Source organism: Sebastes fasciatus, chromosome 7 (genome assembly GCF_043250625.1).
Source record: "Sebastes fasciatus isolate fSebFas1 chromosome 7, fSebFas1.pri, whole genome shotgun sequence".
NCBI lineage: Eukaryota > Metazoa > Chordata > Actinopteri > Perciformes > Sebastidae > Sebastes > Sebastes fasciatus.
Genome location: NC_133801.1, coordinates 2,402,430 through 2,418,814, shown reverse-complemented (window position 1 = coordinate 2,418,814; position 16,385 = coordinate 2,402,430). Strand labels below are relative to the sequence as shown.

Here is a 16,385-nt window from a genome sequence, read left to right as displayed (position 1 = left end):
CTTCCGTTTTCACAGGAAGTTAGCCGAGTAAGGGTTTAATCAGCAGCAACTGGACTTGGTTTGGGTTCTTGAAGAAGTTTCACTTCTCATCCAAGAAGCTTCTTCAGTTCTGCGAGAGGACTGTGAGAGCTGAAGGAGCTTCTTGGATGAGAAGTGAAACGTCTTCAAGAACCCAAACCAAGTCAAGTTGCAGCTGATTTAATCCTTACTCGGATACCATGACCTGGATGACTGAGAACCTTCACAAACACAGGAAGTTAGGTTTAGGCAACAAAACTACTAAATTTAGGAAAAGGTCGAGGTTGACGTTAACTTTACTGAAAGGACAACACAGTCTTACAGCATTTCGTGAAACAGTCACAAAATATAATCTATTTGATTCAAGTACACGGACACAATTTATTTTGGTGATGCTCAGCACGACTTTCGACTGTCCAGCAACACGTGATGCGCGTGTTCATTTCCCTTCCAGTCTTTTCAAAATAAAACTACATAGTTAGGTTCAGGAATAGAATGTCATGTCTATGATGTCAAATCCAGCGTTCAAGCGGTGACGTACCCGATCGTTGAATGCACCTTATTGGTCCCTGGTTCTCAAACAGGAAACGACATGGCGGCCTGCTCGTAAACTTTCTGTTATTCCGTGTAAACAATCCACCGAAATCTACTTCTGAAAACATTTTAAATAGAGAAATAGGCGATGGTGCCACTGCTGAATCTGGTTTCATTTTAGAACTAGATCGCCTAGTTTGACAGCTTGGTCCACGTTGCATGAGCCGGACGCATCGCGCTGGACGAGCTCAGTTGCATAAAGGACTGTTCCAACACTCGGCCAGCCAATCATGTAACTTAAGCTATATTTGATACACACACGATACTTGTTAGTAGGATCATTCATTGCTGGGTTTTTCTGCTGCTTGGTTGTAACACCTTTCAGGAGAATTTAATGAATGAATAAATGAATCAGCAGATCAATGAATCTGTGAGTCACACACTCTGATGTGGAGCACCGGCTGCTCAGCTGTGTGAAAGCGTGGAGAGTCCAGACGTTTAGTGAACACGGTCTCAGAGGAGAAGGTGAACGAGTGAGTCAGACTGAAGAGACGCAGACAGAGAGGCACTCAGGTGGAGAAACAATCACACAGGGGAGATGGAGGGGAGGAAAACACAGTCAGACAGATGGAGGGAGGGAAAGAGGGGTGTAAACACATACATCACATGCTCCAGATAATCTCACCATGTTGTTGCCACAACTGTCTGGACTGACTGACCAACTGGATGGCTTACTGGCTGACTGGCTGCCATATTGGCTCGCTGGCTACACTGGGAGATTTACTGATTGATTCACTGACCGGCTGGATGGAAAGTTTACTCAGTTTTAACAGTTTAATCAGTCAGAGGAAGGAAAAAATGTTGAATATAGCTCATCTTTTGCCACAAATAAAACATCATCCAGCGCTGCATTGGCCAATCCAATAAATGCGAGCACGCGTTCCCGGTACGTGTCCCTCGGCATCGGAAACCGACGCACGGAGGTACCCTTTGGCAACCGTATATGTGACAAACCAGGCTTTCAACTAACTCCAATGTAAACCCACCAGCGGCGTTATTCGACGGTCGGAGCAGTGATGTAGTATTAACCTAACTTCCTGTGAAAACGGAAGTTCATTTTGAAAGGACAGTATGCATGTAACGAGCGTATATTGACATGCCGTCCCTGGTCCGTCCAAATGTAACGCTAGAAGGGTAACCCTGTGTGTCGGTCTCTGATTCCGAGGGGCACTGACCAAGCGGCGCTAGGATATTTGACGAGTTGGGGGTGAGAATGTGTTCATCTATTAGCCTTCCTAAATCCATATTTCATGGTCTCACCTGAAACAACACATCCACACCAACGCGTCTAAACATGCGGTAAAACGGACTATCTGGATGATGGACTTGTGCTCTCTCATGCTGTTCAAAGGGTCAACTGGCTGGTTGATTGGTCAACTTGTTGACTTGAGGCAGCGTCAGACTCACCACTATAAACAGAGCATGTTTTATTAACCTCTTTTACCCGAAGAACCCGGTAACAATGTTACTGACACTGGGGATGAATTCTCTGAGGTCTTACCTATCCATAGAGACTAAGATCATGCAGATAGACCTGCTAGTTGTGGAGCTATTCTTGATTTATTGTGGTTATGTCTGTCTAGGTGAACCACACCTTCCAGGGATTAAAAGGTTAACGTTATGGCAAGCAGACTATATGGAGCATGTGATTACTGTTTCTTATTGTTTCCACACGTTTTACAAGTTCATTTCCAGGTTTAAATGCACCTTTGCGTTGTTCAAGGAGGGAGTCTCGCTAATGCTACAGGTGCAGGAATCCTGCAAGTAAACATGACCTGATGAGCTCTCCAACTATATCCTGTTGCGTGAGTGGCCTCCTCCTGTCTCTTGTTTACTACTCTGAGCTGTTAGCCTGTTAGCTCTGGTGTACACAGCTCATTACTCTGCCTGCTAGTATCGCCTAAAGATAGACATAGACACCTACACCTCTGCACACACACAAACAGCTACACACTCGTACTATCAGGCAGTATTAGAATCAAAGTGTTATTCAGCAGGCGCAAAAAGACAGCGACGCAGAGACTAACGGCAACACCAAGAACAACATATACGCTCAGCTATTCCTGGAAGTGAGTGATTTATCTCTCAGAGCTCATTGGTACGTCAGCAGAGAGAAATATATCCCACATCCGTTACGGACGAGGGCGCCGTCAGAGCTGCTCAACGCCGGGCATTTCAGCTCTTCAGTTTGTGTTTGCGGTTAGACCGGGGGTCAGCAACCTGCGGCTCTTCAGCCCCTCTCCAGTGGCTCCCTGAGGATTTTTAGAAATGGAAATTTTCATTTTTATTTCTCATGAAGTTATGACTTTATTCTCGTAATATTACGGCTTTTTTCTCATTAAGTTATGACTTTATTCTCGTAATATTACGGCTTTTTTCTCGTTAAGTTATGACTTTATTCTCGTAATATTATGACTTTATTCTGTAAATCTCAGATGTTTTTTCCCTCAATGTGGCCCTAGTGCTCCGTAGTACATTGTCTCTGTGGCCCTCACTGCATTAGACTTATATACTATATACTTAAGACTATAAACTGAATTACCTTCATCACAATGATCACATGTTTTGCGGCTCCAGGGAGATTTTTTGGACTAATGTCTCTTTTAATCGTAAAGGTTGCTGACTCGTGGGTTAGACGATGAACAGCATTCCTTCATTCAGCGACACGTTTGCTCCGGCTGTTTGGAAAGTCCCATTAGCAGCTGAATTTGGTCAGAGATTATGAAGCTGTTGATCTAATGTTCTGCTGATCAATAATTCAGCTATTGGTGGCTGGATTCGTCAAAATACTTCCAATGCAACAGTAATATCTCCTCGCCTCTTTGACATGTAGTTTCTTTCTTTCTCATTCAAAGTGTCTGCAGGATGAAGAATTTTAAAATATTACCTTACATTGTTCAATCGCTTCTCTTGTTTCTCAACTTTTGGCTCTAATTTCTGCAGGGTTTTTTTTCTCCACGGTATAAGTATTAAGACTGTGGATCATGTTAATCTCGATAAACTACTGTATTGAAGGCTGAATTATGTTATGAGACTCAATACATTTCACAGTTGATTCCAAAGAAGTGAGCTCATTGGAATAGTGAGATTTAAGGGTGCTCTTTGGCAGTAAAAGTAATTCACAGAGTCTTTAAATATGAAGAATATAAATTAGACTGTGAGCCTCTATATAATGACTTTACATTCTGTATTTTACATTCAGCTAGCAGGTCGCATGTGGAGGTAAATCTCTAGAATATGGCTTTATAGCACGAACCAAACTGATGGAGAAAACCGAGCCAGAGGTTGAATCCAGATATCCATCTTCTCGACTCAGACTGAGGCGTCACACACTTCAGTACTGTGCCGAGTCTGAAGTGCTTTTTCTGTCATCACTTCAAGTCTTGAGGGGATAAAATGAGCAATGAGCGAGGGCTCCAAACTATACTTGTCTCCATGAATATGAAGACGAGTTCTTAACCCATACAAGCCAACTCTGTAGCTAGTCAATCACAGTCCTCCTGGGAACGCACCTGTTGGCATTACGTTCTACAAACCACAAAATACCTTTCATAAATACGTTTAGCTTGTAGAAACACACAATGACAGGAGGTTAACTACTTGGTTGACCTCTTGTCCTCGGTAAAAACACCTAAAATAACAACCCAAAATGAATCGGGACTAGCTCCTCAACCATAAAGTCTATATGCATATACCTGCTCTGTGGTGTTTGATGAACGCTGCAGACATGTAAGCAACTAAAATCTGCCGTTTTGGGTCAAAATACCAAATGCTTTGGTGAAATACTTTGACAAGAACATGGATTTATGTCAGTGTGACTGTAAGATTTTAGGTTTTACTGTTGTTTCGCAGTTACCTGTGTGCGATCCGAGTTGAGTTTCCAACGATATCGAGCATGATATCGTTGCTTTTTGAGTAAATTATCGCAGATCTTTTAATCACAACTTGTTCTTATATTTACAAAGTTCATTTCTGTACGAAATTATTGTCAAAAAATACTTTGCAATACGTTTTGGACAGTTGGTTTACGGACTCTGAAAGCTGAAGACTTCAATATGTGTTCTATAAATAGCGGTGTTTTCGTACTACGTCACGGTTTGCCCCCCCCGGTACCGGAGGCTCTCGGGTTCTAGGTTGGAAAAAAAGATCATAGTTTGTGATCAAATAATAACGTAACAACGTAGTTAGCGCAAATAAATAACGACCGCCCATGGTGGACTTTCTTACATAACGTTACGTATCTAGCGTAAAGTCAAAGTTTACGTCCTGTTTGTTTGACCCATTCAACGCCCTTCCGCCAGCCCTTAGTGGACTGTCTCGCTGACGACGCAACTCTCAATAACGGTCGCTAGATATACTACGTCACCTGCTCCGACTGTATTTAAAAACATCAACATTCAACGTATCCGACGGTTTGCAAAAATGTACAAAGCCAACATTTTTCCCCTGGCGACTGGGCTGGTTAAGGCACCGGACAAAATCTGAAACCCCCTCCACTCGAACCTCTCCGAGGTCAGAATTGGGTGGGGACAGCTCGACAATTTCTGTGACTTCCCCTTAAGTGAACGATTGTTGAGTCTCGTCCCAACACCCCAGCAAACATGTGACGTCAGGAAGACATTCAGATCATGTCTGTATAACCTCCATCAGTCCAGACCCACTTTTGTACGTCTGGTGGACTGCAGTGCAAGGTGGGTTCAAAATCTAGACGTCTGACTAGGTCCCCTTTTAGACGTTCAACTCAGATTGACATCAATAGTTGAACGTTGAAAAGATGTTTAAAAAAAGACATCGCGAAAACTTTCATTCTGGCTCCTCAGTGGACGTCTTTTGGACGTCAACAGAGACATTAAATTGACGTCGTGTCTTTGCTCAGTGGGACATTCTCACCCCCAACTCGTCAAATACCGCCGCTCGTCATCGGAAACCGACGCACGGGGTTTTCCTCTTGCGTTAATTTTGGACGGACCAGGTTCGGCGTGTCAATAAATGCTCGTTACATGCATAGTGTCCTTTCAAAATAAACTTCACAGGAAGTTAGGTTCAGGCAACACAACCACTTAGCAATGGTGACAAAATAAGTCAACGTTACTTTTAGTTTCACACGGCACACGAACGGTGGCCTCCTGGTTGAAAGTCTTGTGTTTGTTTGACCCATCAACCTCCCGTCCCTCCCGCCCTGAACAGACTCTCACGCTATTAATACCACACTACTTGCTCCGAATAACACCGCAGATGGGTTTACATTGGAGTTAGTTGAAAGTTGTTCGTCACTTACTGTCGCTACAGGGCGCCCCCGTGCGTCGGTTTCCGATGCCGAGAGGCGCTGACCAAACGGCGTTATTTGCTCGTCTCTCTCAATGATGGCCGACTTTTCACAACACCTTTGAGTGTGGCCGTATAAAGACGACACGTTGAATGAACTATCGAACACACCCCGCCTTCAAATCCACGATCCTACAAGTGGACATTTGTCACGAGAAGCAACGGGGCTGATGGGAAACGTAGTCTGAATTCAGAAAAAAAATGTATCTCAGACAAAGAGGCGACTGATCATCTCCACCGTGGATTCACTGGTTTACAGTCATTAAACAGGATTTAAGGATTAATCCAACAGCGATACGCTGAGGATCCCCAACACGTCTGCTTTAAACAGACGATGTAGTATTAATAAATGTGAGTTTCTACTGGATTCTATCCAGCGGTTTGAGGCACGTTAAAGCCGCACGAGACGAGTCGTCTTTGTTTCTCTATTATTTCGGGGTTTGTCTTGGTGGCTGATTACGCCGCCGCTGCAGCAGAGAGGAGCATTGGCGTGTCGGATGGTGGATGTGAGGCTGAAGCCCCGAGGTGTTGGAACGGCATCAGACAGAGGAGGACGACAAAATGGAGGGAGGGATGGGAGGAAGAAGAGGAGAAGGAGAAGGGGTGCAGGATGGGAGGAAGAAGAAGAGGAGGAGGAAGAAGAAGAGGAGGAGGAGGAGGGGGTGCAGGATGGGAGGAAGAGGAGGAGCGGTGCAGACATGGGCTGATTGCGAATCGTCTCTCTCTCTGTTTCACTTTCATTCTTCACCTCCGTCTGTCTGTGTCACCGTCTGGTTTTTCCCTCCTTTCTTTCAGTCTGTCTCTTTCTGTCTCCATCTCTTTTTTTTTTTGCTTGTCTTGCTGTTGCTCTTGTCTCTCTCGTTTACCTCTGTCTGTCTCCACCTCTGCCTCATTTTATTCTGTCTCCTTCTCATCCATCTCTCTTTTACTTTTTCTTTTCTCTTTGCCTTTTTGTCTTTCATTCATTCCCTCTCTCTGTCTCGTTTTCTGTCGCCCTATCGCTCACTCTTTCTCTCTTTTCGTTATCTCTATCGGTGTCTCTCGCCATCTTTTTTGTCTTTACCTTCCTCCTCTGTCTGTTTCTGTATCTCTCTCTCTCGATCTTTTCCCTCCTGTCAGTCTTTATCAGTCTTTTTGTCCATCAGTCTTTCCTTTCATGACCTTTCTGTCTTCAGTCCCAAATTCATCTTTTTTTAATGATTATAACAGAGAGCATAGGGCGTGCAAATGTTCCCGTAACCTCATTATAAAGTCAAATTTTAAAAAAGCAAGGACACGGTGTGTCGTTGATGTTAAACAGGTTGAAACCAGGTTTCAGGGAAAATCATCCAGCAACCTGCAGCGCCTACAGGCTGGGAGAGCAACAGCTGCAGCAGTTGAGGATGTATAGTTTCCTAGTTAAACCTGTGAAACATCAGGTTGGTTGGTTAACTGGAAAATACCTTTTGCTGCAGTAAAGACAATCTGTCCTCTGGGATACCCAGATTTTATTTGTCCAAAGATTTGTCTTTGGTTCTACACTTGAAAAATCTTTCTTACTACACGTAACAAACCAACGTAACGGTTCGTATGATATCTTACAAAACAGTTATTCCTCCTTTATCGTTCATTTTCCAACAAATGTCCAGCAACACGTGTCAATTTCCACTTGTTACATGCATACAGTCTTTTCAAAATAAACTTCTGTCTTCACAGGAAACAACTTCCTTAGGTTTAGGAAAAGATGGTGTTTTGGGTTAGAAATAACTCCGGAAGTGGCGTTACTTAAGTTTGTAAGTTACGTGACAAATGAATCAACATTGACTTCTGGTTTCGCCGGTCTCCTATAGGTGGAAGTTCGGTGTTTTTGGACCCAACCGTCCAACCCGACCTCCTCCCTATGCGTTGACTACCACTTACTATGATTAGAAAAAACAAACGTAATCCGGGAGAACCAACCCGATCTCATGGGAAGGCGTATAAATAGAACGACATTTCCGTGTGTCATGATAACGCATTTTAGGCTTTTTACAGGTCATTTAACACCACGGCGTTAACGTGAAATGGTCGTGGTTATGTCTAGGCATTAAAACCACTTAGTTAGGTTCAGGAAAAACATCATGGTTGGGATTAAAATAAGTACATAATCCAAGTAAAATATGTACGTAAACAACATAACATAAGTACGGAAAACACGTCAAAAACATCACTTCAAAATAACTCAACAACACTTTGGGACACGAACACCGGTCTCATGGTTGAAAGGCCTGTGTTTGTTGGACCCCTCCACCTCCCCGTTTTATTCTACGTCACTAACTCTGAGCGTAGCGTATTTACATGAATGCGGTTGCATTGCAGTCAGCACAGACTACATGGCGTACAAATGACACACCAAAATGCAACAAGTGCGTTGTTATTGCACGCAAAATAACTTACAAAACACTTTCATGCATGTGCCATCTGGTGAGAAGGGGGCTGGTTGTATGTGAATGTAATTTTTAGGAAACCTTTAGCAAAATGACCTACCAAAATAAAACTGTTACAGTTTTTCAACCTTCGAACCGTCGTAATACCAGCCTCTCTGCTTACCAACAAAAATGTAGAGTTAGTCTTACGGTTACTGAACCAAATCTATCTATCCAATCTACTTTTTCTTCTTGTATGCTTACTTTATAAAATAAGCTTGGTGGTTGCTGTAGTGATCATTGGGATCTTAAAATGGTTTACACAGATGAAACCGTGTGACGTAGTTTGTCAAGGTCACGTGAAGATTCAACCAGATACCACCCCAAATAACATAATGAACCCTCTTCCAACCTGCTGCTGCTTTACATTAACTTGTTTCATTGATGTTTATTGATGGTGTGTTCACACATGCAATTAAAAAGGGACAAGTCACTCTCTATGGAGGACTGCTACACAAAGAGGCAGATGCAAAAGCACTGCGACTGTCCAATCAGAGCTAAATATGTAAATTCAATACAGACTGAATGAGAGACTTTCTCCTCTTTGTATTTATATGTGTGACCGCACCATCACAGCCACAAGCTGATTTCTATTTCTGGATTGAGACACAATTTTCAACTCAAGTTTATCTACTAATTTGCAACCGCAAATAAATTTTGAGAACATTTTAATCATTAAGGAGTTGTTTTTTTTATCAACATAATGAGGAAACATTTATAATGGATGTATCTGCAAAGCCACAAAATGTCCACTGACGATAGACTTCATTTGTTTTCCAACAACATCCGGCTGTAGTGACTAATGCATGATTAATATTTTTTGTAGCCTTGTTTAGGCAGCTCTCAGTGTGGTTAACGTTCTGGGAAGACAACACGTCTCTGGTGTCAAATCCCCGGGCTTCCATCCTGACCATGCAACACCATTTGGTTACAATATTTTAGCTTACATGTGGCACACATCGTCGTAAATGCAAAACTTCAATAACAGCACCTACCTAAGTAAGAAATTGTCTGCAGGCAACTTAGTCGCCATAAAAAAATGTTGGCATGTTACGCAAACCATGAGATACCTTGAATGTGGACGTTTGTGAACCAAAAATACGTTTCCTATCAGCCTCGTATCACGCTTGCAGAAACGCACAACGCCACATGGTTAACATTGTGAAACGGTTGGTTAGGTTTAGGCAACAAAACTGAAAAAATTTGCTCAGATAATAACATTACAACCGTAAATAAATAACCGCCCATGTAGTTCTTTCTTAAACCTAACTATAGAGGTTTTGTTGCGTTGTTACGTTGTGTTGATACGTTATTACAAACACAAGCCATGATCTTTTTTCTAACCTTAAATACCAGTTTTGTTGCCTAAACCTAACCAACCGCTTCACAACGTTAACCACGTGGCATTGTGCACTCTGCAGGCGTGATGCAAGGCTGATATGAAACGTATTTTTGGTTCACAAACATCCACATTCAACGTATCCGTGGTTTGCAGAAACGTCTAATGCCAAAACATTTTCTGCCGACTGAGTTGCACTTAAGAACCTGTACAGTCAACGTTTACTTTTAGTTTCACACGGGACACGAACAGCCGCTATTATATCACGTAACGTTCACTAACGGTCGCTCGTTGTACTATATCATTTGCTCTGACTAAATGCAAAAACGTCCACATTCAACGTATTCGTGGTTTGCAGAAACGTACAATACCAACAGTTTTTTCCTGGCGACTGAGCTTCTGCAGGTGGTGCAAAGCAGTTACATATACAAGCGTACATCTGAATACTTTAAATCTCAGAATCAGGACCAATAGTTCCTCTACAATCTTAATATTTCACGACATTAAACAGGTAATAATATCTCGCCAGCCACTCGTCTTCACAGATTCACTGTGTTTTTATTAGAAAGTTTCAAAGTCCTGGAGGCAAACAGCTTCTGCAGCAGATAACTTTGTCATTACGCGAGGTCTTTCAGAGTCTATTGGGTGCATATTAGATGACAATCTAATCCCCCAGTTAATGCAGCTATAATGGGGGTCAATGGGGAGGCAGCTGCAGAGTGGCCAATCACAGTTTTCCTCTTCACACTGTGATAATAGCCCTCCTCTTCACACCTTCCTGCTATCAACATGTCCTCAACTCCAACTGCATTCACTCACACACACACACACACACACACACACAAAACAACACACCGCTTCGGTTTCCTCAGTTTAACCCTTTGTGGTGCAGATGTGCGACCCTTTCAGGGCCCGCATATGGAAATGACCTCGTGTGAAGGTGAGACGTGGGCTGTTTGAGGACGTTAAAAAGCAGAATGTGTGTGTTTTAAAGATAAGAAATAAGATTCTTGAGGGAAATGGTTGTGCAGCTGTTTCAGTAGCCTACAGAGTTGGAAAGAGTGCAAATATAAAATATCAATAAACAGAATCCACACAACCCAATTTCCACTGCAGTAATCAGACATTATACCAACAGCTACAGTCAGACTATTTCATGCACCGAAGGTTGTTGCTTAGTTTAATAAGTTATACCCTTGAAAAAGTTGTGGTGGCCCATCCCTTCTCTCTTGCCGACAAAATGTCAAATATATCACAACACATCACATGTAAACTCTCAGTATCGGGGAATGTGAATGAAATGACCAAAACAAGTATAGCGATCACACGACATTCGAACATAGGGCAACGTTTGTAAGGTTGTATTTTTCCCAGCGATGCCTGCTCGGCTCCGTATGCTTCCAAATAAATGCTTAAGAAGAAGTTTTGGTTGAAGAGAGGACACATTTTGGAGCCACAATCATGCAAAAGGAAGACCAGATGTAATAGATGTTTTCTACTTGTCCTTATTTTTCTCACCTTAGCTTATGCAACATTTTTTTTCACTGCAAGCTACTGTTGAATAAGTTTTGAATTGAACTGCTGGATGTGAATCAAAATGTCTGACACACCAACAACAACCACATGTCACATTTCCAGGAAAAAACAAAACTGCTGCTCACAAACAGTTTCACTCATTTCAGTCCAAACTGACAATCACCAGTTAGTGTTAGTGTGAAAGTGACTCATGAAGCTTCCACAGTTAGCACACACACATAATGCAAAATTGTGTCACAAGAAGTAATCAAAGTAATCACAATATACTGAAGTACTGAGCAGTACCTATCCAGCCAGGTCTCACCAAATGGCGTATGAATGATTGATTGAAATTGAGGTGTTGCAGCAGCAATTTACATAGATCACTCACACAAACTACAGAAGCTAAGTACGAAAAAAACACCGTATTTACAAACCTCTATATACATGTACATACCAACTACTGCTTTAAACTAGATAAATGAAATAAGAAATACAGTAAAATAGGATTAAAGATATATCTCTGCTGTGCAAATTGAAAGTAAAATATATGTTTTACAAACTGAAGAAGAACCAACCTCGTCTCACAGGAGGGCGTATAAATACACGACATTACTCGGACATTCTGCATGTCATGAGGACATTTTAGCCTTTTCATGTCATTTGTACGCTACGCAAACGTCCGCAGTTCAGGTTCAGGTTCAGGCAAGAAAACCATTTAGTTAGGGTAAGGGAAAACGTCTCGGTCGGGCTGAAAATAAGCACGTAAACTAAGTAAAACACGTACGGAAACAACTCTGGAAAACACGTCACAAATGACTATAAAACACGTGACAATCGTCACAAACGGAACTCAACGACGGTCTTGAAAACGGGTCTCCTGGTTAAAAGTCCTGTGTTTGTTGGACCCTCCCACCATCAGTGGTCTTTCTCTCTTTTTATTCTACGTCACTAACTCTGAGCGTAGCATTTATACACGGATGCATTTACATCGCAGTCAGTACAGGATACATGGTGTACAAATGACACGCAGAAATCAAGAAAGGCGTACTTCTTGCACGCTGAATGCCTCGTGCATTATTCATACGCCTTTTTGCGCAAAATGGGCTGGAATGACACCGTAATTTGTAAGCCACGTATCCTGTACCTGACTGCAATGTAAATGCATCTGCGTAAATATGCTACGCTCAGTTAGTGACGTAGTATAAAAAGTGAGAGAGACTGCCGATGGTAGGCGGGTGGGTCCAACAAACACAGGACTTTTAACCAGGAGACCTGTGTTTGAGTCCCAAAGTGTTGTTGAGTTAAATGCGTTATCATTACACAAACTTTATGTATATATGACACAAACTCTGCAATACTGGATGGATCAAATGATGCAATGAGTTTGAATTTGAAATGCACAAGAGCACAGAGCATAATCAATTAATCAATTATCAACATGCAGCCTGTTCCGCACGAGGCGTTGAGCGTGCAATAAGTACGCCTTTCTTGATTTACGTGTATTCCATTTGTACGCCGTGTATCCTGTACTGACTGTGATGTATAAATGATACGTAGAATAAAAAGTGAGGGGAAAAAAAACACTTATGGTGGGCGGGTGGGTCCAACAAACACCGGACTTTTAAGCAGGAGACCAGAGATCACGACTGGCATTTTGTTTTATAAATACCATTAATGACGTTTGTCTTTTTGAGACGTTTGTGACGTGTTTTCTGTAGTTGTGTTACGTTGTTTCCGTATGTATTTTACTTAGTTTACAGACTTACTTTAAGCCCAACTATGACGTTTTTCCTAAAACTAACTAAGTGGTTTTGTTGCCTGAACATAACTGCGGTCGTTACAGTAGTTTAGTTGCGTGGCGTACAAATGACAGGTGGACTATTTATATGCCTTCCTGTGAGACCGGGTTGCGATATCAACTATATTTTAGGTTTTTACCCTGATGTACAACATTCAGATGATCTTTGATGTAACTGAGTCTACAACTGATCTCCGTGAAGTGTTTTAGTGTCGAGGTCGTCTTCATGTTTTCATTCAACATCACAAAATGTGAGCCCAGAAACATTTCGATTAAAGTTTTGGTCCGAAAGACAAAAACTATATATGCAAAGGGCACTGGATGAATTTTAAAAATGATTTTGCATATGGTAGTAATAATGACGCTGAAAAAGCCTCAATGTATGAAAAAGACCACTGAAGGTGACATTCCAGGTGATGTATGGAGTTGTACTTGTGAAATATGGAGCCGGGAACACGGCAGAGTTTTGTAATAAAAAACTATCAGTCACATTAAATGAAATCAGGCCTGCAGGGGAAACTGCTCCGGTCCAGTCAGAGCGTTCACACTTCACGGAGCTGTCGGAGAGTTACAGTGATAAAGAGCTGCTAGACATCCAGCCTCTCGCTCGCTCCAGGACACAGTAGTAGCTGCTGTGAGGGAGATGAACCTGTGACCTCACAGACGCAAGGATAAGCGGAGCGGGGAAACCGTGTCCGGACCGAGACGAGAGCGAGTCGCATTTCATTTTGTGCGGTTTATAAAGCGCTTTAAAGGGCTTTAATCAGGTCGTTCACAGCACGCCGACAGCATTCCTGTGACCTGATGAAAGATCGCGCATTGCAGAGAGATGGAAATGTTTCCCAGGACTACAACGTTTAATCAGAATGATGCACTAAATATGGAGGGAAATGTTCATTCAATGTGACGAAAACACAAAATGCATTTAAACTCAGTTAAAAACTTGATAACCGATGTTTTTGTACATAAATGTAACCACATCTTAAAGGCCTCAGAATGACAAAGTCACCGCTTTGACCTGATCGATCACTACTTGAAGTGGTTGTCGGTTTTCAGACAGTTAAAACATTTGTTGGTTGCAGACTCAAATATTGGAAAACAATTGTGATGACAAGCACTTCATTTCAAACCTCAACAGCATCCGAGGTCTTGCATGTAAAACATGTTTGTAACTTTCTGAAATAGACAATCGAATAAGTCGCCCAACAGTCACTTCACACAGTGAATGGCCGAGTGTGCGGAGGTGTTAAAAAATCAATCTCAATCTCTTTCTTCATTCTACGACTTCCAGTAGAGACTGTCGGGAAGCGTGCGCCATTATCTCTATTTATACCATCCATTGTGTCGAGACTACAAAGACGGACAAAAGACAGAATTCCTGCGGAGAGATTGGGAGGAGGAAACGACTGCAGGCCGCTCACCTCGTCCTCCAGAACAGGTAGAAACAATTTGTACAGCAGATCTGAAGCGTAGGTCATAACTAGCGCTGTCAATCGATTAATCACAATTAATTGCATCCTCAAAATGAACCTTAAAGGGAGATTAGTCAAGTATTTAATCCTCTTATCAACATGGGAGTGGGCAAATATGCTGCTTTATGCAAAATGTATGTTTATATTTATTATTGTAAATCAATTAACACAAAACAATGACAGATATTGATCCAGAAACCCTCACAGGTACTGCATTTAACATAAAACAATATGCTCACATCATAACATGGCAAACTGCAGCCCAACAGGCAACAACAGCTGTCAGTGTGTCAGTGTGCTGACTTGACTATGACTTGCCCCAAACTGCATGTGATTATCATAAAGTGGGCATGTCTGTAAAGGGGAGACTCGTGGGTACCCATAGAACCCATTTACATTCACTGATCTGGAGGTCAGAGGTCAAGGGACCCCTTTGAAAATGGACAAGAGAGTTTTTCCTCGCCAAAACTTTGCGTTAGTGTGGAGTGTTATTTAACCTCCTTCATGACCAGCTAGTATGACATGGTTGGTACCGATGGATTCATCAGGTTTTTCTAGTTTCATATGATGCCAGTATCTGACTTTTCTTCTGCCTTTCTTTCGGACATTTTCCAGACTTTTTTTTTGGACAACTTTCGGACATGTTTCAGACTTTATTCGGACAATTTTTGCAAAATATTCGGACATTTTTTTGACTTTTTATCGGACGTTTATCATGTGATACCAGTATCTTCACTCTAGCTTTAAAACTGAGCCCGCTATAACCTAAAAATCACAAGTCACGTTATTATCGCATTATTATCGCGTTGACTTTGACAACCCTAATACTGTGTATATATATATATATAAATATATATACATATATATATATATATATATATATGTATATATATTTATTACGTCAACTAGATTTTGTCGATTCTGTTTTGATGATTCGTAGATTTTGAGAGTATCATCACCAGAAGAAAAGAAATCAGACTTTTTGAGGCATGTTATGTAAAATGACATTGTGAGTTTTATAACCTGCATGGCCAACATCTGTCTGATCTACAGTAGCTGGATGCCGGCAGGAGTAGTTGTATTTTTGGAAATCCAACATCACAAAATATATTCTACAAATATCAAAATGAAGCCTGTGAAAGGTCTGAAGGTCTTTTAGACTCGGAAACGTTTCTTTCCTTTTTAAATCCAGTGGGTTTCTCCGTATCGCTAACATTTTTGGCATCGTCCGACCCATGAAACCTTGTAACTTTAAATAATACACATCGTGTGGCTAATAATCACGTGCATTCTGTTGCAACGTGATCATATTTTACTGCAGTAGACCAGCGGTCAGCGACCTGCAGCTCTTCAGCTCCTCTCCAGCGGCTCCCTGTGGATTATTAAACATGGAAATGAATAACTGTTTTTTGTTTTCATTTTCATTTTTATGTATCATTGTTGTAGGTCTATGGTACGACGGTACGACGGAGTATTAGGGCCACTTTGAGGAGAAAAAAAAAATTCTGAGATTTTGAGAATAAAGACATAATATTATAAAGTAGTAATTGTACGTGTTATTTTATTTTTTTCTCATAAAGTTATGACTTTATTCTTGTAATATTATAACTTTTTTTTCTCGTAAAGTTATGACTTTATTCTCGTAATATTCTGACTTTATTCTGTAAATCTCAGATGTGTTTTCCCTCAATGTGGCCCTAATACTCCGTAGTACATTGTCTCTTTGGCCCTCAGTGCATTAGACTGATATACTATATACTTAGACTATAAACTGTGTTACCTTCATCACAATGATCACATGTTTTGCGGCTCCAGACAGATTATTTTTTTTTTGTTGTTGCCTAAAATGTTTTATAAAACTAGTCAGCTGCTGTGGT

At 41.5% G+C, this 16,385-nt stretch overlaps 1 protein-coding gene across 1 annotated transcript in view; it reads right to left on the bottom strand.

Moving 5' to 3' along the window:
• The window catches only part of LOC141771086 (uncharacterized), a 54,463-nt gene that overhangs the window by 14,069 nt on the left and 24,009 nt on the right, over window positions 1-16,385 (bottom strand). The gene's annotated exons all lie outside the window — the stretch shown is intronic.